Genomic DNA, 22,538 nt, shown 5'->3' with positions numbered 1-22,538 from the left:
CTCCAGGCCCTCACCACCAGGCACCGAGAGGAGGGCTGGGAAAGTGCGGTAAAAAAATGATCGTGGCTCCCCAACAGAAGGGAATATTGACACGGTTATTTTTAGCACTATTAAAATAAGCCTGTTTTGCTCCTTTTCTGAGCTCAGTCTTTGCTGCCAGATTGCATGTGTGAGTGTGTCCAGGCCGAGGCGCCCGGGAGCCCACGCTGCAATCAAAATGTTAATGAGACGCTGATTGTGTCTCTTGGCGCCTGGTTCCTCCGTTCCTTTGCTACCCCAAATGTCGCTGGGTCTCACTGAGCCCTGGGGAGGGGCACTGCATTCTTCGGAACAAGAGCTCAGCTTCCTGCTCCATGGCAACAGCCCCCAGGCAGCCTGGAGAACGGGGTGTGGGGATCCAGCTTCGCCCGGGACCCTGGCTGCGCTCCTGCCCCTCTCTCGCGGGGCGCTTCCTCCGGGTCATGCGCAGGCCGGTCCACTGCTTGAGGCGGGACCAAGAAAGCCCTGTCCAGGATCCTGGCCTCATCTCTCCCAGGACCGGGTCCCCAGGCTGAAGTGAGGTGGGCAGAGCCTCCTATCTCAGGCGGGGGAGCAGGAGCCCCATCAGGGGAGAGCCTTATGAGGGGGAGTGACTGTGTCTTCAGGAAGAAGCTGGGTCTAATAGTCTCCGTCACTTTGAGCTGTGGCATCTGGGGGACACTACACAGCCTCCCTGAGCTTCCTTTTCTTCCTCTGTGAATTGGGGTGCTGGGATCCCCCAGACCCAGTGATTCACACTCCGGGGCAGTGTGTAGGACATCTCTGGGACTCAATGGCTGGCCAACCATGTAACCCCTGGGCTCTCCTCCTCCTGTCTGGAGGGCTGGGAGGCTGCTTTCCTCTTGGCCACCTTCCCCTGGGGTGCCTGGGTCTCCCCACACCCAGAACTTTAAAGGGGCCCCTGGGCACCCACTGCAGCTGAGCCTGGCCCAGCTGCTGACTGCTGACCGGCTGATGTCTGCGCGGGTCATCGGTGCTGTGAGCATCCCGCCCCGACCGTCCCTGGACTTGGTCTGGAGCCAGCCTGGGCTGCTGGGAGCTCTGGAGGCTTCCCCTCTGTGCCCTCCTCTGGATCCTGGAGCTGCCCAGCACAAGTCTGCAGTCAGGGCCCCTGGGGGCAGGAGCAGGGGCGGGATTCACAGCCCCGGTACCCTGGCTCGCCCTCTGATTTATTCCAAGGGCGCATAAGTTGGCTTCTCTATTGACGCACCTGCCTGTCTCTGTCTCATCAAGTCCAAAACCAAATCTGCCCCAAGTCCTGCCCCCACTGACACCCCCTGGGCACTCCTTGGCCCCAGGCCCACAGGTCCGCACTCCCTATTCCTGCTCGCTTGGCCACACTGAGGCTGTCTCGCCAGGCTGTCCTGGACTTGCCCCACCCTGCCTCCCTTGGGCCCTCTCTCCTACTCCAGTCCCCTTCTGTCGTAGAGAGTCCCCCTGGGGGGCCCACCTCTCCCATCCCACCTGGGCACCTTCGACTCTCAACCCCTCACCGACCTGTCCCCCCTTGGCTGGCGAGTGCTGGGCATCCATGCCTGTGTCCATGGCCTCACAGGGCAGTGGGCCCTGCCTATGAGTGAGCAGGTGTGGGCGGGCTGGACCCTGATCTTGCTGCAGCCTCCCCATGGCTCACGTCTGAGTGTCCTCCATGATGGGCCTTGGCATCCTTGGCATTGCACCCGTCCCCCAGATCCTTCCTGCCTTACCTTTCCTGAGCTCCCCGCCATCCTGCTGTGCATCCCAAGCCTTGCAGAGGCCGCCCTGAACACCCACCCATGCACACCTGACCGCATCACCCTGTTTGGCTCTGAGCTTGTCCCCTAGGATACTGAATTCCTGGGGATGCATGCTTTTGGCCCTGTGCCCCACTCAGACACAGGGTCGGGGAAGTCGCCTTTCATTCATTTAACCAGTCAGTGAATTTCACCAGCTGCTATTGCACCTGGGACTGTTCTGGGGATCTTACCAGGCTTTGACCCAGACCCAGCCATCAGAGGTTCCGGGACAGAGACATGTGTGTCAGAAACTCATGTGAAATTGCATCTGGGACACATATGTAGGGCTGTGAGAACACATGATGGGGGATTGACAGGCTTAGGGGGTGGTCTGAGCTCAGATCTGAGGGACAGGTGGAGGTAACCCAGAGTGTTTGGGCAGAGGGAGGTGCCCATGCCAAGGCCCTGGGGTCAGGAGGGAGCATGGCAGGGGTTAGGCGTTAGAAGCAGCATGTGGAGTGTGGGACAGGGTGAGATTGTGGAGGGGCAGGCTAACCCTGCAGGGCCTGGCAGATGTGGAGAAGGGCTAGGGGTCCAGGAGGGCATGTGGGGAGACCAGGCAAGAGATGGACATGCTATCAGCATGGAGGAAGGGGTGGCGACAGCGGGCACTGATGGTAGACAGAGGGGTGGGCAGACGGGGGGACACAGCCTGGCCCAGCACGGTGTGAGGCAGCTTGAGCTGAGCAGACGGCCCCACGGGGGCAGAGCCCAGAACAAGCCTGGTGGGCACCAGCAGGAACAGGGCTGGAGGGCAGAGGTCCACGTGACTGGGGACGAGCCTGGGATGAAGTTGGGGTGTGCTGGCTGCATCTTGTACTCAGGCCCCGTGTTCGCTGCTCCCGTGTGTGGCACGTGCGACCTCCTGACGGCATCTCATTATATGTGTGTTAGCTTGTCGCTACTGACAAACCGTGAGCTCTGCAGGGACAGGGACGCAGCACCCTGCTGTAACTCCTGATCCAGGCTCTCCAAAGGGGTGTCACATGAGTGCATGGGCCGGGCCTGCCTCTCTGGAGCACACTTGTCCTGTTGGCCGCCTCCTCCGGAGAGCCGGTCCCCACCTGCCGGTGCAGCTCTGGAGGAGGCAGCGCCGGGACTGCACGCTTGGGTGTAGGGAGGGGAAGTCTCACTTCCTTCCTGGCTTCCCCCGCCATGTCTCTTCAGGAGTGAGAAGCCCTTGCTTGCAGACAGGGGGTGATGGTGCGGGAGGGAAGGTGGAGGACCGTCCTCAGAGGTAGGCAGTGGTCTCCTAGGCCCACCCTGGGTTTGGGGTCACAAAGTTTGGACTGCTTCTAGGAACCTGAAGGAAGGAAGGTGGGGAGGTAACTTTAGGGGGGTTTTAGGGTGAGAGGAGAAGCTGTCCTGAGCCTGGAACTTCACATGGTTGTGACTCTTCCCACTGAGGTGCTGGCGTCTCCAGCCCTTTAAAGACCTCCGGGGGCCCCCAGCCCCCTCTGAGAGAGGTGGGGACACTGTGGCTGGAGCCTGAGTGTGTCACGCACTGTTGGTTTGCCCAACCAGCAGGCACCCGCTGGGCTCCCCCCATGGGCCAGGCAGCAGCCCCGCCAGAGCACCTCACCAGCGAGAGCCGGCGTGTGGGGGTCATGCTGGGGCGGCGCTCTCGAGACTTCCCACAGGGGCCGAGACCCGAGGGAGCTGGGTCCTTCCGCCCCTGTCGGTGAAGAACAGAGTGGGGCCAAATCCCGGCCTTGGGGCCACAGGCTGCATGCGCGGGCAGGTCACTGCCCCCTCCAGGCCTCCACAGGCCCATCTGGGATATGGGAGCCCCTGGACGCTGAGGGTCCCTGTCAGTTTGTGTTCCATTTGTTATTGGGATGGGGGCTGGGGTGGGAGGCAGAAGTGGGGTGGAGGAGCCCCCATTTCTCTTTCAATTCCTGCATATGCTGGCAAGGGAGGAGTTACCCCATTTCACAGCTGGGGAGGGCAGGGCCCTGGGAGACGATGTGACTCAGCCACGGGTCCAGGCCAGTGAGTTGTGAGGCCACGTGCAGGCCACGGTCAAGGAGAGGTCAAGCCTGCTTAGGGTCAGCACACTGCTGCTGACATCCTGGCAGAGCTGGGGATGAAGCCTGCGGGCATTTCTGGGTGATGGGGATGGGGCCTCGGCGGCCCCCTGGCAGCCTTTGGCACTGCAGGACATGCTGGCCCAGGCTCTGTGGGACAGGGCTCCCCCCAGGGCTGGCTGCCGTGGTCTGCGGGCCCCTCTTGGGTGGTTCCCTCAGAGCAGGGCATGGACACGTGCTCTCCCTTCCGGCTCCGGGCTCCGAGATCCGGGGAAGGACCCCCCCTGCTGCCTCCTTGCCGAGAGTCAGCTTCTGGGGCTCTGGGGCTTTGTCTGGAGGACAGCGCCCTCTCGGAGGCAGGAGGCAGAAACGGGAGGGCGTGAGCACAGGAGGGCGGGGCTGGAAGGTGATGTGCAGACAGGTGAGGAGGTGGGAGAGGTGTGTGGGCTCGGCCACAGCCCCAGAGCAGGCGTGCCTATTTCTTGATCCTGAGGCCTGGCCTGGGGACACGCTGGGACAGGGTGCGCCTGCTGTGGTGCTGGCCGGGTCGCCCACTGCCCTCTGTGTTCTTCAAGGGGCCTATGAGTTGGAGATGTCGGTCCCCCTGAAAGCCTGGGAGTCCCGTGATGGCTCTGTACTTAGGGCTGTGGTGGCCAAGACCTGGGGTCTGAGAGCAGACCTGGCTGCAAGCCTGGAATTCGGGGGAGTCAGATGCGGGCTTCTGAGCCCCTCCCTGGCTCTCCCGGACAGCCCATGCGCCTCCTGCCGCACCCCTCCTGGGCTGAGACCCTCCCCACACCCTGCTGGAGTCTCCCCACCCCCTGGAGGGGGCTCCCTTCTGCTTCATGTAGAGCCCAAATCCATCCTCTAGACCCCAGCAGAGCTGGGCGGTCCCCAGGGTGGGCTGGTGAGCCACACAGAGCGGCGGGGACCTGTCTCCCGCCACCCGGCTCTCCCTCAGGGCTCAGGCCCTGTAGGTCTGCAGCGCTTCGGGCGTGGCTGGGGAAGGGCAGCCAGGAGACACCCCGCGCACCCTGGGACTCTTCCATCTCTGTGGGGATTAGGGGGGGGCTCTGGCCGGGCCAGCCAAGTCTCTGGGTGCTGTGACCCCACCAGGGGGCCAGGAGAGCAGCACCGGCTGCTGTAGGACTGGCACATGGGGGTCACTGTGCCCCAGGTCATCCCCCACTCTCTGGGCACCAGCCAGCTGAGAACCCTCCACACGGGAGGCTCTGCAGGCCCCAGACCCAGAGCTCCAGCCCCACTTTACCACCTCTGATACCCAAACACTGACAGGACACCTGCTTCTCTGCCAGGAGGGGCCTGCCTCAAACGGGACTGCGATCCCGTAATGGTCCAGAAGCCCCTCTGCCTCTGCGCTGGGAACCCCCACTTCACAGTTCCCCCGGTCTAGACCTAGATTCCCTGGAAAGCCTTGTGCACAACAGACACTGTTCAAATTGAGCATGCCTGGACACAGGACCTCTCCAAGCCCCCACCCTGCACTACCTAAGCGAGGCCATGCGGGCACCCCACCTCGCACACTCCTGCATCCCTGCACTCAGGCCACAGACTCCATCAGCCAAGCCTGGTGGCCCCACCTTCACACTCCCCCAGGCCCGACACTCCCTGGGCCTCCAAGCATGACCAGGGCACTAAATCTCCTTCCCAGTTACTTGAGAGCCTCTCTGGGTCTGTGGCTTCAGGCCTTTTGCCCACAGTGCAAGCCGAGATGTTAGGTCCAGCCAGTCCCTCGAACCCTCCAGCAGTTCTCAGTGTCCCTGGGGTAACAGCCGGTTATAGTGGTCTGGAGGCCAAGGGTCCTCTTGGTGCCCCTCCTCTGCCCCACGCTCCCGCCACACACGTGCTCTCTGCCTCAACACCCCGTACCAGGGCCCAGCCCCTTGCACAGCGCCTGCACCTGCTGATGCGGCACCTGTAAGGGCCAGACATGGCATGGGGTCAGAGGGCAGATGGGGCCCCTCTCGCCTCATCGCTTTGGTGAGCCTCTGTGCCATCTGTCACGTGTCACCAACTCCCGGGATAAATGAAAAGGGGAGGCCCTCAGGGCAGCTCTTTAGGTGACCAGGAACAGTGAGGAGAAGCCAGGCCCCAGACAGGATGGAAGCCAACATTTGCGGAACACATCGTGCAGGCCTGGCTGGGGACTGGGGGCTCCGGAGGGCCTGAGGCTGCACAGCCAGAAGGGGGCCTGGACCAGTGAGGCTGCGCCCATGCCCGGAGCCAGGCCTCTTGGGTACAGCCCTGCCCCCTACTCCCTGCCCTCCGGGCTTGGCACCTCCTCGGTACAATGAGGAGTCTGGCACCACCTCCGGCCCCTCTCCAGGGCCGACACAGCCCTGTTCTTAAAGGAGCCTTTTCGGCCACTGACAAGTGTCTTCCCCTGGGCCAGGTGCTAGGTATTACTGTCACGTCTGACCCTCCCGTGGGGGAGACTGCCCATGGGGTAACTTGGTGGGGAAAGGAGCTCTGTGGGTGGGCATTAATGTGTTCTTGAGCTAATTTCTGCAACTCAGCCAGCATCCCTCGAGCTACGTGCAGGACACCTTGGCCAGACCTGCCTAGCCCAAGGCACGTTGTGATGCTTGGCAGACAGGTGAGCCGGTGGCTGGGACACAGGAGGTGCCCTTTCAGGGTGGAGGACAGGTCCCTCATCTCTCTACCCCACCCCTGCCCAGCACCCTTGGCCCAGGCCTTGGCGTGCCCTCCAAAGGATGGTAAGGAGGCATTCTTGTTGCTCTAAGGCGTTGCCATGGTTACATCTCCCTCCCTCACTGCGCTCTCTCTCAGCCTCCAGGGAACAGGGCTCCTGATGAAGCTCTCTAGGGGGCTAAAAGGTATTTGTTAACACTGGGAGGATGCCGGTCACCCTTGGGGACCCCAACCCATCCAAGGGGTGTCTGACTCTGGATGAATGTAGCAGATTACCTAGAGCTGCATTCCCAGCGGGACAGAGGGACCAGGTTCCCTGGAGGGTGCTGAGCCTCCCAGATCCCTTGAGGGGTCACACCACTTTACAAAAGGGACCCTGGAGGCTTGGAGATGCCTGGAAGGTTGGGAGCAGTCACAAACAGGAAAGGAACGGCTCAGGAAGCCTGGTCAGGCCTGCAGCCTGGGGACAGTGGTGAGTGCGGGCAGCTCCTCACCCCTGGAACAGAGCCCTTCAGGGCATAGGCAGGCTGGCCAGGGCTCTGACCTCATACTGATGCTCTGACAGCTCCCCGTAACCAGGAGGCCAGTCCAGGGATCTCTGTATCACTTTGCGGCTCTATGTGTGTGCACGGGCATGTCCTGCATAGTGTAAATGTATGTGCACGGGCAGAAAGGAGTGCAACTATGGCCCTGTTGATTGCAAACGTTGCTCTTTTTCAAACATTGCAAGGTAGAGTCCGTGTCTCATGTCTGGAGCCTATGGCAGGACCTAAAAAGAGGTGCTCTCTCTGCCAGGTGTGTGCCAGGCACAAGGGCTACGCCAGTGAGCCAGGCCGATGCGCACACCAGAGCCCCGGTCTAGGGAGACAGAGGCTGAACCACTGATGTCACACAGGTTACACACCAACTGCCACCATAACCTGGCAGACCCTGTGTGTGGGTGCAGGAGCATGTTGGCTGGTGTGGGCTGGTGCGCCCTGGGGCCTTGAGCCCAGATACCCCATGACTGGCTCTGGCCTGGGCCCCTACAACCTTGGCTTTCTGCACCCTGCACAGACCAAGGAGCCAGTGGTGTTGTTTACACCACTCACAGTCCTTGCTGTGGCCCCGGCCTCATGATGTTGGAGGAACCTGGCAAGCCTGCGCTCCAGGTCCTCTAGGCTGGCCCTGCCCCAGCCCCCACTCTGAGGCCTTTAGGGCCTGAGGAGGGCTGCGGGGTCTCCCCCTGCTCAACTGCTCTGCCGTGGCCTAGTATCATCTGGGCTCCACTTTGCCTGCCCTGTGAGCACGGCCTCTGCTGGCTTTTCTGAAATCTCACCACTCTCACCCTGACCTCTGGAGGGGAGCTGTTGAGGGTGGCAGACAAAACCTTGGTAGAAAAATCCAACAGGTGGCTTCTCTCCTGCTGGGCAGGGGCTCAAATGGCAGAAAAGAGGCCCGTGCACTGGGGCTGGCTGGATGCTGGCTGGATGCTGGCACATGAATCCGAGCTGGTGCCTTGGAGCGCGCCAGACTCCCTCTGGCCTCTGCAGGGTGAGGGTGACCCTGGACACCCCTGGCCCTTCCCACTCTTACATTCTGGGAGTCCCTTGTCTGCACAGGCCTGCCCAGCACTTCTTTCTCACTCCGAATGTCATCGTGGAAATCGAAGCTCCCTGGAATGGAGAGTCTCACCAGTGACCTACTAGATCCTGAACAGTTTAATCAGCAGAGAGATCTGGGAGGGTCAGGCCACTCTAGCCTGCTCACCTCATAAGTCAGGCATCAGATGTTTGGAAAGGTGTCTTTGAGTAAACAGAATCATCTTGTTGGCTGAAGAACTCGTGTCCGTGGCTGGGCAGTGAGTCCAGGCCAAGAAACAGCAAAGATGGCGGGCGATGAAAGTCCTCCTACGTTAGTCTTGTGCCCACTGTTCCCCAAGTCCGGGAACAGCCTGGGCCCAGAGTCTCACCCCAACCTCAGGGGAGCGTGGGGGCTGCCTGATGGGCCCAGCTACTTCAGTGTCGCAGGGGCAGTGATGTGTATCAGATGCTGAGGGAAGCGGATCTGCTCTGAGCTGTGTGTTCTTGGGCAGGTGCCTTCACCTCTCTGTGCTTCCTCAACTACGAGGCCTCCAACTCCGCCCCTCTGGGAGTGTGGCGAGGCTCTGGGTGTGAAGTGGGAATGAATGGAGGCCAGGGACCTGGGACTCTAAAGCCAGAGGTGGGCCTTGTCCCTGGCCTGGGAGTGGGTGGGGCCTCAGTGTTCCCATCTGTGCAGCTGGGAGCCTGGGGGCCACCTTCAGCCCCCTGCCTGCCCTGCCATGGAGAACTGGGGGAACCTGCAGCCCTAGTGTTCCTGGGGTCTTAGCTCTACTAGACCTTGACAGTTCTCTAGGGGGTGAAAGTGAGGGTCCCACCCATCACCAGCCTGGGTCCTTACAGTGCCCATGAGGAGCCCCAGGGAGGCAGAGGGCAGAGCTGCTTACATTAACTTCTAAAGGCCCATCTGCTCCCTGAGAGAGATGTGCTCCCTAACTCATCCCGGAACGCAGACAGATGCTTTTTAATAAAGCTGTCTTTCCGGGCCTGACTCACTGTAACTGCAGCCACGAGGGCAGATTTACTCTCTGAGGCCTTTCTGGCGCCCTCCCCCAGGGTGCCGGCAGGCAGCTTCTCCTTCAGAAGACAATTTGTTACTTTGGGCTGTTTTGGGGTTTTTAAAGCAGAGGGCTGAGCTTGGGCATCCTGTCCACCCAGGGGAGCAGGGGGCAGGTGTGGGGGGCTGGTGGCCCCAAGCCCAGTCTGACAGCAGGAGGGGAGGGTCCCTGGCGGCAGGAGTCCTGACTGTGCCACTGTCTCCGGCAGAGCAGGGTCCGTGGGCCAGGCCAGGCCTCCCTGCCTCCAGCTGGATTCCCAGAGGTGTTGCGCCCACCGCCTGCTGGTTAGTCACAGACCCTGTGCTGGGCAGGCGGAGAATGTTCTCTGGACACAGGGCCTCCACTCCCAGGGTGACTGGCTTGGGTTCCTGGCACAGGAATGTGAGGCCTGGGCAGCACGTGTTTCCCAGGCAGCTGTATGCTGGGGACTCTAACGTGAATGTGGCCTACCAGGTCAGCATGAAGTGCCGGCCCAGCACCTGCAGTGGCCACTCCAGCTGGACTGCTGTCTCGGAGGCCCTCAGAACACAGCTGTGCCTTCCAGATGTGCAGGGCCAGCGGTCGGTCCATCCACTGCCTTAGAATGTCCTCCTGGAGTCTCACTCCTCATGCCCTTCCTCCCACAGAGACAGTGGCCCCTGCAACAGTAGTCCTGTCTGTGGGGTGCACAGTCCCTCGTCCTCTCCTGCGTGGAGCACCCTGAGGCCACCTCACTCCCTCCCTCTGGCCTTCCAGCCCGAGGCCTGCACCCATCCCAGAAATCTCCGTGGCTCCTCCCCCTTCCCAGGCCCCTGGAATGAAGACCTGCCCGGGCTCTGGAGGGGACAGTTGGGATCAGCCCTTCATCAGCAGCCCTGGCCCCTCTCACAGGATCTGCCTTCAAGGACCCTCACCTCTGCTGCTTCTGATGCTACTCCCTGTCCCAGCCCTGCTTGGAGACGCCCCCTGCCCTCACCCTGGTTGACCCTCAGCCGTCTCTGACATCCCCCAGGCCTTGTCCAGCAGGTCCCTGCTCTGCTTACCTGGTGTGCAAGCCCGCTTGCCTGACTGTTGTTCTTCCTGGAGGCGATTTTAGGGAGTTGTGTTGTTGGAAATTCTCTAGCTCCTCACAAGATGGGTAGAAAAATGGCAACACTAGCCCCAGCAACAGCGTGTCGCGAGCTTTGCAGCGCTGCAGACGTGGGCTCATGGCCTTATTCCACCAGCTGCGCTACTCTGCGGCTTGGCTGCCCTGCGCCTGGTCCTCCTGGGAACCTGAGGGGTGGCACAGGAAGCGAGCTGGTGGATATTCTGGGGGCGGCAGGGCACTCGGCCACGCTGACACTTGACAGAGCTTGGTGAACACCGGCTACCACCACCTACATTACAGTGAAGATGTCATTGTCCTATTTCAGAGTTCCAGAGAGTAATCTTGAAGGGAGCAGTTCGCTTGCCCAAAGCCACGAGGTGAACTGCTGGCCTGAGGGACGCTCTTCCTGCGTGTCCAGTGGAGGCTGGTGGTTGCACATGGTACCGTGTGGCGGCAAGGCAGGGCAGCTGGGGGCACGGGAGGGGATGGCACATGCACCCACCCCCACATTTTCTAACCCTCTGTCTCCCAGGGTAGCCCAGCTGGAGGGTCCCTGTGCTCCTGAGGCCATTGCAGGGGAAGAGCTCTACATGGTACATCCATCCGGGCCGTGATGACCGTGCCATCCCACCCAGAGGCGGCTGACAGTGGGCAGAAGGCTTCTATGGCAGGCGGCAGGCAAGATGTCTTGGCAGTGGGGACAGTTGTCCAGGAGAAGGCCCGGGACTCACATCCGAGACAAGGGTTCCTGCTGCTCAGGCTGGGCGCCCAGAGGGGGGCAGTGGGACAGCGCCAAGCCTCTGTCCTGGAGGCCCAGGAAAGCTGCCTCTCTGGTCCCTCCGTGCATTTTCCTGCGGGCCCGGCAAATGGGGAGGGAACCGAGGCGGCTGTGCCTGTAGACCAAACACGAGGAGCACCCGTTCTCCACAGCGGGCCGCTTGCTCCCTGGACCTGGTTGCTTCCTGCAAGCAGCTCTGTGTCTGAGTCGATCAATTCGCCAAAAACTCAGAGAGGTCTCATGGCTTTCTGAAGGTCACACAGCTAATTTGAAAGGCCCTTGGCGTGGCACCCAGGATCACCCGTTTTACAGGTTGGGGAATCCAGAGGTTAGAGCAGTGGGGCTTTGCCCAGAGGCCCTGGGGATGGACTGGCGGGGCTGTATGTGGCACTGTTCCCCTCCTGTCCTCGCCCTGATCAGGCAGGTGGCCCTGGGTCTCTCCATCCCCCTGGTGTGCACAGCGCAGCTGCCCCAGCCTCCTTTCCGCCCCCTCCCCCCACCCGGCCGGTGCAGTACCGGCTCCGGCTCCCAGGGGGCGCTGAGGCCCCGCGGCTGGCTTGCCGCCCACCACGGACAAACCCGCCTTCCGATGTGCAAAGGCGCGGTGCTCTGTGTGTTTCCAATCAATAGAAGATGCTCAGCCCCCGAGATGTCGCTACCAGAGTCTTCACACATCTGCATCGGAAGGAATCCAAATGAAAAGTCTTTTCCTGTTGGGGAAAAAAAATGTGAAAGGAGAAAGGGAGACTGCTTGACAGATTAGAAAATTTTCCACTTCCCAGCATTTGAACGAAGTATTTGTGTTTCTCCTGCCCAATTACCCAGGCTGCAAAAGGGGAGCGGCGTGAATTTCGGAGCCAGCCGGCGCCCAGCCCAACCGTCAGCTGAGTGACGTGCAGCGAGCTACAGGGGAGGCCGCGGGTGTGCCCCATGGGCCCCGGGGGCAGGGCCCGGGGCAGCCGAGCCTCAGCCTCAGGCTTGATGGACGAGAAGAGTCCGGGCCTGGGAAGCAGCTGCCAGGCTCTGACGTGGTCTTGCTAAGCCCGCATTTGGTGAGAAGGCCAAAATATTTTACCGAAACGTGGAGCACCTACAAATAAAACTGATGAATATGTTTATACTGTTCTGGAGTTTTCAAAGTGCTTCTGAAGCCTGATTCCTAATCTGTCCTGGGAGGCAGGGGTGAGCTGGAGCCTGGGTGGGTGGGGGAACAGGCATTCACCCGGCCGAGGGCAGGAAGAGCCACCCGCTGCCAGCTGGCACGAAGGGGCCCTGGAGGGCTGGTTCTTCTCAAAGGCCCAGCCCCATCCTCGGCACCCAGCTGCCTGGCTCTCAGACACTCTGCTGTGAACTTGGGCTCTGGCCACAGGGGGGCTGGGATTGGAGGAGGGTGGACCTGCCTCAGGGGCCTTGGGTCCAGCTGAGGGCCTTTGCTGGGGATGTCGTGCAAGCCTCAGCTCTGCCCAGCTGGTAGGAAATCATAGCAATACTTGTCTGCTGAGGTGTTGAGCAGAATCCAAGGAGAGGTGATCACCGTGGGAAACGGCTTAGGGTGGGATTTCCCTCAGCCTGGGAAACTGGGGCGGGGCTGGGGCTGGGGCTGGGGCGGCTGGCTTCTGGGAGTCCTTTCTCGGTCTTCACGTGTCCCAGTGGGGCACTTAGTGTGCTGTGCTCCTCTGTAAGCCCGTTCCTTCCACACTCCCCCCATCTCAGGCTCAGCCCATGGCCCTCCTAAGGCCACCAGTGGGGGTATCCTTGCTGACACCTCCTCCCTGCCTTTGCCCTTCTGTCCCAGCTGCCAACATGTCCTGCCAATTTTACTCTGTGTGCCTCTCACTTATCCCCACTTTCTGTCTCCCAGCTGCTGCCCCCGTAGCCGGCCACCATCGTCACCCCGTGGGGACCCAGCACTCACCTCACCACTGGTCCCCACTTCCACCCTCTCCAATCCCTTCGCCATGCAATAGCCAGGGTCACCTTTTAAAAACACAAATCAGATGGAGTCACTCCCTCAAGAAGTTGCAAAGGCCACATCATGCCTCTAAGCCTGGCACAGCAAAGCCCCTGCCACCTCTCATCCCACCCTCTGTGGGTTTCCTCTGGTCAGGTTCTGGCCACACTGCATGTGCTGGGGTCCCGCTGTGCTTCCTGCTTTGTCCACATCTGTGCCCCTGAGGTGTGAGAGCTCCTGGCATGTGCTAGGTGCTGGCTGATGAGTAAGTCGGCTTTTGGGCAGTCTCCGGCCAGGAACTGCTGAGTGGAGGATGGCGTGCCGGTGGAGGAGACAGCAAGGGCAGAGGGCGTGGGCCGCAGAGCATGGCAGCGCCGGGCCCCAGGGCGTGTGTGCAGGCCCAGGAGCATGGCCCATCAGTAGGCGCAGGGGATGGCCAGTGGGGGTTAATCCCAGAGGGCAATCTCCAGATCGGGCTGACCAGCGGGGCTCAGAGCCCTGGACCTGGAGGGGAGCTCCCTGGGCCCGAATCCTTCTTCTGCCTCTCCAAGTGCTGTGGGCGTGGGGAAGTCACTCAGCCCCCCAGGGTCCTGACCCTCATGGGGAAATGGTCATGATACTTCTGGCTGGAGCAGTGCCCGGCACAGTGAGCTCTCCTGGGCTGTTGCAGAGAGCTGCCCTGGGAGTCCACGGAGGAGAGGGGCTGGAGGCAGGGAGGCTGGGGTGAGTCTGCTTATCGTCCAAGCCAGGGATCAGCCAGGCAGTGACCTTGGGCTGGGGTTGGGAGTGAATTCCAGAGGGCCCTCACTTGCCCGGGGAATAAGGGGTGGATGGCTCCCTGGATGCCCCTCCCCACTTCCCAAACTGATGGTCATGTGGCCTCAGTCTCCCCTCGGGCACCTGGTATTTGACATCACCGATTCCCAGGAGGCCAGAGTCCACTGTCCAAGCTACTCAGGCCTTAGCTCTGCCCTCAGAGTCCTGATTCTCCCAGCTGCAGTCCCATCACCCTGCCCATGCCCTTCCAGTCCAGGAGGGCTCACATTCGCAGGTGGCCAGCTCTGCTTTGCATGTGATTCGGCTGAGCCTGGATTTCAGGACCCCAGCCCCCTCGGGAGCCAACCGTGTGTCCCCTGCCTCCTTAGCTCTGCCGCTCAGTACTGCCTAAGCTGCCCCTCTTCAGAGGAGCAGAGAAGACCACCCCCAGGCCACCGGCACCACCTATTACCCCTTTCTGGAGGAACGGGAACGAGTTGTAAAAGTGAGTCACCACGTGGAAGAACCAGGAATATTTCTAGAGGTTCGTAAGGGCGTCTGGAGGGATTAATTTCATCATTTAGGGGTGTCTTCATAGCCTACAAGCCAGCAGGACTCAGAAAACCTGTTTCCTCATCTTTCCCAAGGAAGAATGGAGCTAATGCGTGTCTTGCAGCCTCGTGGGCTGACATCAGCCGCAGGGCCGTGATGGGCAGTCAGGTCCTTCCCAGTGGGCTCCTACCCTCTTGCCATGTCCCATTCCTCTGCGCAGGGCCCCCTATGTGTCCCACACCCTCTCTCCCGTGAGCAAAGTTCTCCTTCCCTTGCTCAAACCAGCCGCAGGCCCAGGTGTCTGGGGCCCAAGAGCGTGACCTTGAAGCCGCCGAAGGTCCTCTCTCGGCCTCTGGGCTGGCAGGCAGCCACTAGGAGCTGCAATGCCCTCCGCCCCCTTCCTTCCTCCCCTCCTCTCCCCGGCTTCCTCCTCCAGCCAGGAGCCTAAGCTCTGTTTCCTGGGAATGACTCACACGCTTGCCTCCCACCTGCACTGCCGGCTTCCCAAATCTTCATTTCAAAGGGTCGCAGTGTGAGCAGATCTCTGTATTCCGAGGACTCTGGGGATGTCAGGCAGCCGGGCGTGCTCCCTGCGGGCAGCCTGCGGCAGAGAGGACTTGGCTTGGCTTGGAGATTTCCGGCTGCCTGGCGGCTGGCCGCCATGGACAAAATCCAGCCTCCTTCTGGTCCTAACACTGACCTGGGCTGGTTCCTCTGCCTTGCTGGGCGCCAATCCTGAGCATAAGATACGCAAGGCTGGGATGGGAGGTCGCGACCGGTTACACCCTGACTATCCTGCTTTCCCACCACACCGTCTTTGGAACTGGATGCCCCTCCCTTAGCCCAGGGCAGGGTTAGGGTAGGGTCGGTAGACATGGAGGTGCAGGGCTCCTCAGGAGCTCTGGTTACTGTGGGGCGTCCTATTTTGCACCCACCAGCTCCTGTTTTCCCTCCTCCACTCTGGGCCCACGAGATTAAGGGGAAATTAATGCCCTGGAACATGTGACCCAAGCCTCAGCCAATCATGTAGCACATTCCCATGGCCACAGGGATTGGCTGAAGATGGGCACATGATCCAGCGAGAGCCAATGAGAGGCAAGGAGCTTTGGTAGGGGATAGGGATGCTGGGTCCTTCTCTCTAGAAGTCGGGGAAGGTGCTCCTCCTCCAGCATAACCGTGTCTCATCTGAGCCTCGAGACGAGCACCTACTGCTGAGGAGCTGCCATGTTTTTGCACTATGATCTCCTGCAGCCTCATCTCAGCTTTGCACTGATGGTATTACCGCCTCATTCTGTAGGGCAGGAAAACCTTCAGCGGGTGATGTCATTGCACACACACTGGGACTGAAGGCGGGTCAGCCTGAGCCAAGCCTTGTGGCCTCTGCCTGGGCCCAGTTGTACAGCCACCCCACAAGCCAGAGCTCATCTCATGGGAGGACCTGACCTGCTCTCCAGGCCCTTCACCCTGCTTGGGCTGCAACCCTACAGGGATAAATGCAGTCACTTGGAAATGCCAGCCAGTCCTCACTCCTTTGCCGGGAAGCGCCTGGGGCCTGATTTACTGCATGTTGTCGGACTGAGATTAGAGTCCATGGCTGCTCCTGGATGCCAACGAGTTTGAAGGGACATGTTTTGTCTGCTCTGTTCCCAGATGGCTCGCGGTGGCCCCAGAGGCCACTAGTGGGGCCAGGAAGCTAATCTCTGGGTTTCCCGAGCAGGTGACATGGAGAGGGAGGAGCAGACCCATGTGACTGCGTGGAAGTCTGGGAAGGGGACTACGAAGTGGGCTTTGGGGCAACGAAGATGCAGGCTTCCACCCACAGCACTGCCCCAGCTGTCGAGGCAGTCCAGATTTTGAGCACCATGCTGGTGGAGCCTGGGTACTGAGCCAGCCCTAGCTCAGGCACCCTGCCTCCGTGTCCTCATCTGTCACACAGAGACCACACTTCTCTTCCACCAGTACGGACGGTGGCAAATGAACAAGGTCACAGGTACAGAGGCCACTGTGTGTGCTGTGGGTAGGGCCTCCTGTAGATGGGCACATTGTGGCTGAGTGAAGGCGTCTTCTTTTAGTGGCAGGACAAGGAGGACAGGCCCAAGGACGTGGCCCCAATCTCACTCTGCCACAAAGCTGTTGACTGCCCTTTGGTAAGTCATGGCGCCTCCCTGGGCCCGTTTCCTCTGTCAGCTCAGGAGGCTGGGTTGGTGTCACCCCTCCGGCCCTGCCAGGGAGCACAGAGCTGAGGCATGTGTCCCCCAGAGATGCTGCTCAGACGCTGAGCAGCTCAGAGGCCCCGAGCCACTGGCCCAACCCTCCTGCCCCCAGAAAGTCTGGTGATCAAGGGCGGGAATCCAATTCTTGTTGGAAAGATTCCTGCTCATTCTAACTTCATTAAAAAGCCCATTGCTAATCCTCTTACAGAAGCTGTGAAGGGAGTGGGATTGGGGGAGGGGGCGGGGCGGGAGGAGATGGTGCTGCGCATGCCTCCTCGGGGAAGCAGGACATAGTGATTTACATATTTATGAAGTCTTTTCCATTTTGCCCAGGCCCCGTGTGCACTAAGAAATGTCACATCTCATTTTAAGCTGGGAATCTGTACTCCAGGAGTGACAGCACAAGCCTCGAAGATACCTGCAAGTGACAAACAGCCCTGGATTGGTTCCTATCTCAGATCAGCAGTGACTGGCTGTGCAACTGTGGGCAGGGCACTTGACCTTTCTGGGCCTTAGTTACCCCTTGTGTAAAATGAGGAGAGACAGTGTCCATGGTAGGCAGCTTCTGGCATGTCCCTGAGGACCCCACCCTGGCATGCATGCATTTGTGTCTGTGGGCCTCTCTTTCTGAGTGTGGACTGAGCCCTGTGACTTGCTTCTAACCAGTAGAAAATGGCAAAAGTGATGGGACAGCATTAGGGACAGACACCAGGACTCCAGCAGTTCACCCCTGGCCTGCTCGCTGTGATGAAGCCAGCCACCGCATGCGGACTGTTCTGTGGGGGCCCACATCCAAGTTGGGGAAGATCTGCATCCTGCCTACAACCGCTGGAGGGCCCAGAGGCGGCCAGCTCAGCCTCAGTGGGTGCCTGGACTGAAGCTCCTGAGAGGCCCAGAGCCAGCCACCCCAGGACACGCCCAGATTCCTGGCCACAGAACCTGCAAGATGATCAGGTGTCGTGATTTTGAGTCACTACATTTTGGGCTAAGCTGTCAGGCAGCAGTTGGTAACTGATACAGTGTCCTTCTCAAAGGGTAATCTCGGTTGGTCAGGTGATTGAGGTGATGTGTGTGAGCCTGCTGGGAAGAGCGCTCGCGCTTAGTAGGTGCTCAGAGGAGACGCTGGGTCAGCTGTGAACTGTGGAGGTGTATCTGAGTCACTGCAGCCCCAGGCCTAGCCAGGGGCCCAGTGTCAGCAGGTGCTGGCTCAGTCCCAGGAATGTGAGAGGCACGAGGTCCACACATTGGTTAGTACAGGCCTGGCGGCACACTGGGTAATCAACCCCCAGGATTCTGGTAGATTGGCTTCTTGGTGAGTCCTGTGTCCCCACTTGGCCCTGGGTCCCTGAACTGAAGCCCCTCATGGCTGAGGACGACCCTCCTGCTGGTGTCTGGCTCAGCTCCCTTCTCACTAGCAGCCCACCTTCTTAAGGGCTTTTCCCTTTTCCCTATAAAATAGGGGAGGGGAGCCCCCACCCCTAAGCTGGCTCCTGACCACACCCCTCGGTTTGGAGGCTACACCCAGAGCCACCTTGTTTTACTCCAGCACCTTGTACTGAGCCTGGGACACAGCAGCTGCCCAGGAAATATTTGGGGTAATAATACATGAGCACTTTGTCTGGAATTAAGAGTCAAAATCCAGATGATCTGACCTGAAAGTGAGTAGAGGGTTCACCAAAAATATTCCCTTTACCCTACTGGTGGTGCCTGATGACTGCTCTCAGAGTCCCTTTTGGGTTTAAGACACCAAAATTCTCTGTTAAGAAGCAAATGTGTGGAGTTTCGCTGACATATCTTGTCCCTCCTGGCCATGATACTGAGGTAAAGACTGGCTTCTCTTTAGGGTAACCTGGTGGGAAAAAGTGTCTCTGTCACTGAGGACAGGCTGATGGAGGTTTGCAGATGGGGAAGTCCCCCCACAAGCCACCAGCCGCCCCCACCAGGCTCTGTTCTCCTCCTGCCCACCCTGAAAGAACTGAGACTGTGGACAAGTGGGGACAGCTTGGACCAGTGACCAGGGCTGACTGTGAGCGTGGACGTGGCCTAGAGTCCTCCTGCCCAGGAGGGTGTCTGGGGCAGTGCTGCCCCATACAGTGGGCTCTGCCATGTGTGGCTGTTGGTCACTTGGAATGTGGCTTGTGTTGACAGAGAACTGATTTGAGTTTCATTCATTTTTATTTACTTTAAATAGGCACGTGTGGCCAGTGCCTCTGTGTGGGACATTGTGAGTCTGGAGGGAAGCGAGTGGAAACCGGGGCAGCTCATCTTTATGTCTGGAATCAGATCTTTCCAAGAACACTAAAAATAACCCTTAAGAAAAGAACGAATGCAGAGAAGATGAATCTTGCTGGTCTCTGAGAGGCTGGGAGATGCCGCCAGAGCCTCCAGCCCAGCAGAGACTCTGCCGTCTGTCCATGAGACTTTGCTTGAGGGGAAAGAAAATTCTTGATGCATCCCTATTTTTAACAGTGTTTATCTGCAGAGCTGGGAGGTGCTGAGGAATGAATTGGCGATGAACATACCCCTGCCCCGTGCTTCCATTTGTGGCTATCAGATTCAGCCCCAGGTTCCACAGACTGGAACTTTCTCTTCCAAGTCCACGCAGAGGACCCTTCCTGATGCAGACAGAGTGGCAGGGCAGAGCATCGCCTTTGGCCTTCAGCAGACATCTGCGGGGTGCTGAAGCTCCCATCACACTCAGGTAAACAGTGCCACTGCTATCACGAGGGGCTCCATCACCATGGACAGCTCCTTTGTCACCTTGGCCCTAATCAAAGTGCCCCATGCCATTAACACCACCAGCACCACCGTCACCACCACCCTCACCCTTATTACCATGGCCGCCATAATTGACTCCCTCAGGTCACTGCAGCCAACTGGACTAGGGGGGTGCCAGGACCTGGGGCCACATGGAGGGGTCAAGGGACTCCTTGGTGCCACAGGACCAGGCCATGTTCCCTGGACTCCAATCCTCATGGGTCAGCCAACTTCCCTGAGGAATGGTGTGTCTAGGTTGGGTCTCGGGGGCAGTGGGTGGGAGGCCAGGGAGATGCATGGAAGGCCTGCCTGCAGTGGGCACTGCAGACGTGACAGTGTGATGGCTTATCGGAGGTGGGACGGCCACCAGTCACTGTTCCCCTTCCCTGCTCTCCTGTCGAGCGCCTACTCCCATATCTGGTCTCATAGGGGCCCAGGAAAACCTGCGGGACCCGAATACCCTCAGCCATGGGAGCCAAGGTGATGCACGTACAAAGGACCACAGAGGAAGCTGTGCCCACAGCCCGGTTCTTGCTCTGCAAAGGAAGAGCTGTCCTGTGTGGCCTTCCGGTGCCCCTGTGCCCGAGACCACCCCAGAGCCAACAGCTCTATCCAGCCCTCTCCCCTGTGCTGGCCTCTCCCAGTACAGCTAACGTTCCAGGAGAATCCTGTTAGTGGGATTAATCCAGGCAACACCCTTCCTGGAGCTGGGGTAGGTAGAGCAGGGTGGGGCATTTATGGCCTCCGGGCAGCATCTGCAGAAGTGTGTGCGGACATGGCCCTTGTGCTTGGACACAGGTCAGCAAGGGGTAAGCTCCTGACCTGGCAATCTACAGACTGTGCGTCAGGCCAGTGCCCAGATGGACACCCAGGTGAGACCCCAGCGCCTTCGGGACCGGTGTGCTCCTTCTGGGTGAAGAAGAAGGGGATTTGTGCCCTGTGCTACAGGCCCCAAGCTCTCTCGCGGTCTGTCAGAGGCCATTCAGAGGGGCAGCTACTGGGGGTGCCCAGGGGTGGTGGGCAAGGCAAGGCTGGAGAGAGTGCTCTGTGTGCTTGCTGATGGGTGCATGAGCCAAGAACAAACGACCGAGTTACCACTAAGCTCCAGGTTCTGGGCTCACACCCCCAGTGCTGCCCCTACTTGCTGTGTGATTCTGGGCAGGTGGCTTGCCTCCTCTGAGGCTAAGTTTCCACACGTATGGACGGGGAATGATTGCAGGTGCCCTGGGGAGGAGTCCCGGGCACTGAGTGGGACCCAAGACCAGCAGGTAAGCCAATGTCTGGAACTAGTAAACGCTCTGCAGTCTGTAGTGGCCATGGTGGAGGTAGTGCCATAATTGACATCGTTATTAGGTGCTTTATACATATGGTGCTTAGCTTAATTTTCAGACTAGCCTGTGGGGGCTCTAATAATACCTTCTTCACAATGAGAAAGCAGGCTTGCAGGGGTTGGGATGAATGGCTCCGGGCCACTCAACTCTGGATGCACCGCGCTGGGCACATGCAATATGCAAGAATGTCAGCGATTACTTCTGAATCAGTAAGTGAACAATAAGTGCTCGGTCAGCTACTTGGAGCCCAGTGCTTGGTCATTTTGCCTTGAGCTCCAGGAAGGCCTGTGGGCTCCATGCGTCCCATCTGCAGGTTTGGAGAGTGTTGGGCCGACGATTGAGAGCCTAGCTGTGGACCCCGACTGGTGTGTGGCACAGCTTACTGCCTCCACTCCTGCTCCTGGCCCTTGGCATCCTGTGTTGACCATGTGCTTCTGTGGCATGGCTCCTTTCACCCCACCTCGCCCTACCAGGGAGCTGCTGCAGTTATTCCGAGGCTAGGGTCTGCGGGGGGGAGCCCAGTTCGTGCCTGGAGGGCTAGAGAGCTGTGGCCCAAGAAGAGCGTCACCCCTGCTGCCGGGGTCTTCAGCTGCTGCTCAGCCTGGCCCAGCAGCCCGGGTGGCGTGTGGACATAGCTCCAGGCTGGCTCTAGTGTCCAAGGAAGGAGCCGGGGGCTCCCTGGCCAGCAGGTTCATTTTCTCAGGCTCCCGCTCCCCAGGGTCACTTCCCTGAGTTGGGGTGTCATGCGAATTTGTGAAGAACCTGGGCTCTGCCATTTGCTCTGTGGAACAGCAGAGGAAGACCCCAGCCAAGCCCTCTTCAAGGTCTTTACCCCTCCCAGGGTCTTCCGAGGCTCCTGCTCCGTCCTGAGGGCTGCCCCTCCCGATTCAGACCCGCGTGGCTGCCTCTTGTGTCTCTGGGTGCGGGGGGAATCGTGCGGGTGGCAGGTGGGCAGGCGGCCAGCTTCCTGGGCAAGCTGTATGGGCTCCTAGAGGCGGGGTACGGGGAGCAGACCTCCGGCCCAGCCGTCCAGCAGCATGGCGGGGACTGCTCATGAGCCGAGTCCTCCTCCGGTCACAGCCGCAGCGATGCTGGCTCTTTGATGCATAATTGCTGACTTCCTGCCTGCCGACCATTCAAAGGAGGAAAAGAAAACCTCCTTCATTTTATCTTGAGAGGGCTGCCGGCTCCCCATGTCCCGCAGCCTTTGCTGAGATCACAGCGATGCAGCAATTAGACCCTGGCCTGGGGATCAGTGGCAGCTGCTGAGGAGCTGGCAAGGGCTGCCAGTTGTGTGAGGCTCCGTAGCTGGAGGAAAGCTGCTCTGCACGGTGGCACTCAGCCATTCCACAGGCCGTGCTTGCATCTCAGGAGGCGGGCAGGAGGGTCTTCAGGCCCCAGAGCCTCCATCCTCCCAGCTGCCCTGGGCCTCCTGTGGTTTGGACCACCGTGTTGTGCCGTGGCCCAAATTCATGTCTGCAGCTGCCCACGCCTGCTCCCCTCTCCATGGCCAGCTGGCATGTGGGGCCTCAGTGTGCCCATGACAGAGCTCCTGGCTGGGCCCTCCTCCCAGCCCCTTCCTATGTCAGGGGCAGCCAGGTGTTCAGGCTCAAGGTCCAGACCTGGGCGGCATCTTGGCAGCAAGCCCCCCCACCCCCCTCTCCCGGGACCTCTCACAGCTCCGGCTGCCCCATGGGGGTCCGATCTGCACCTGGGACTTAGGGGCTCACTGCAGGTCTCTGTGCCCCTCTGGGGGCCTCGGTGGGGGCCAGGCCCCTTACCTCACTGCTGTCCTCATGCCCCAGCCTGGCAACTCCAACAGCAGCCATGACTCCTGCAGGCTCTGTTTGCGCCCAGACCCCGTGTTCTGCCCTTGACCTTTCCCTGTGCTCCAGCTGCCTCAGCCTGCTCCTTCAGCCCACGGTGCCCATCCTGTGCCCACCTGGGGCTCTAGCATGTCCTCGCCCCAGATCTCAGCA

At 60.0% G+C, this 22,538-nt stretch overlaps 1 long non-coding RNA gene across 1 annotated transcript; it reads left to right on the top strand.

Annotated features, from left to right (window-relative positions):
- Window positions 1-395: 395 nt before the first annotated feature.
- LOC140848055 (uncharacterized) lies at window positions 396-12,137 on the top strand. Its single transcript, XR_012128606.1, has 3 exons — window positions 396-560; window positions 10,547-10,661; window positions 10,754-12,137. It is a non-coding gene; the product is annotated as an uncharacterized lncRNA (long non-coding RNA).
- Window positions 12,138-22,538: the final 10,401 nt, after the last annotated feature.

This window comes from Manis javanica, chromosome 2 (assembly GCF_040802235.1).
Source record: "Manis javanica isolate MJ-LG chromosome 2, MJ_LKY, whole genome shotgun sequence".
NCBI classification, from domain to species: Eukaryota; Metazoa; Chordata; class Mammalia; order Pholidota; family Manidae; genus Manis; species Manis javanica.
The sequence above is the reverse complement of the archived record's forward strand: the minus strand, read 5'-3'. Positions and strand labels throughout refer to the sequence as shown.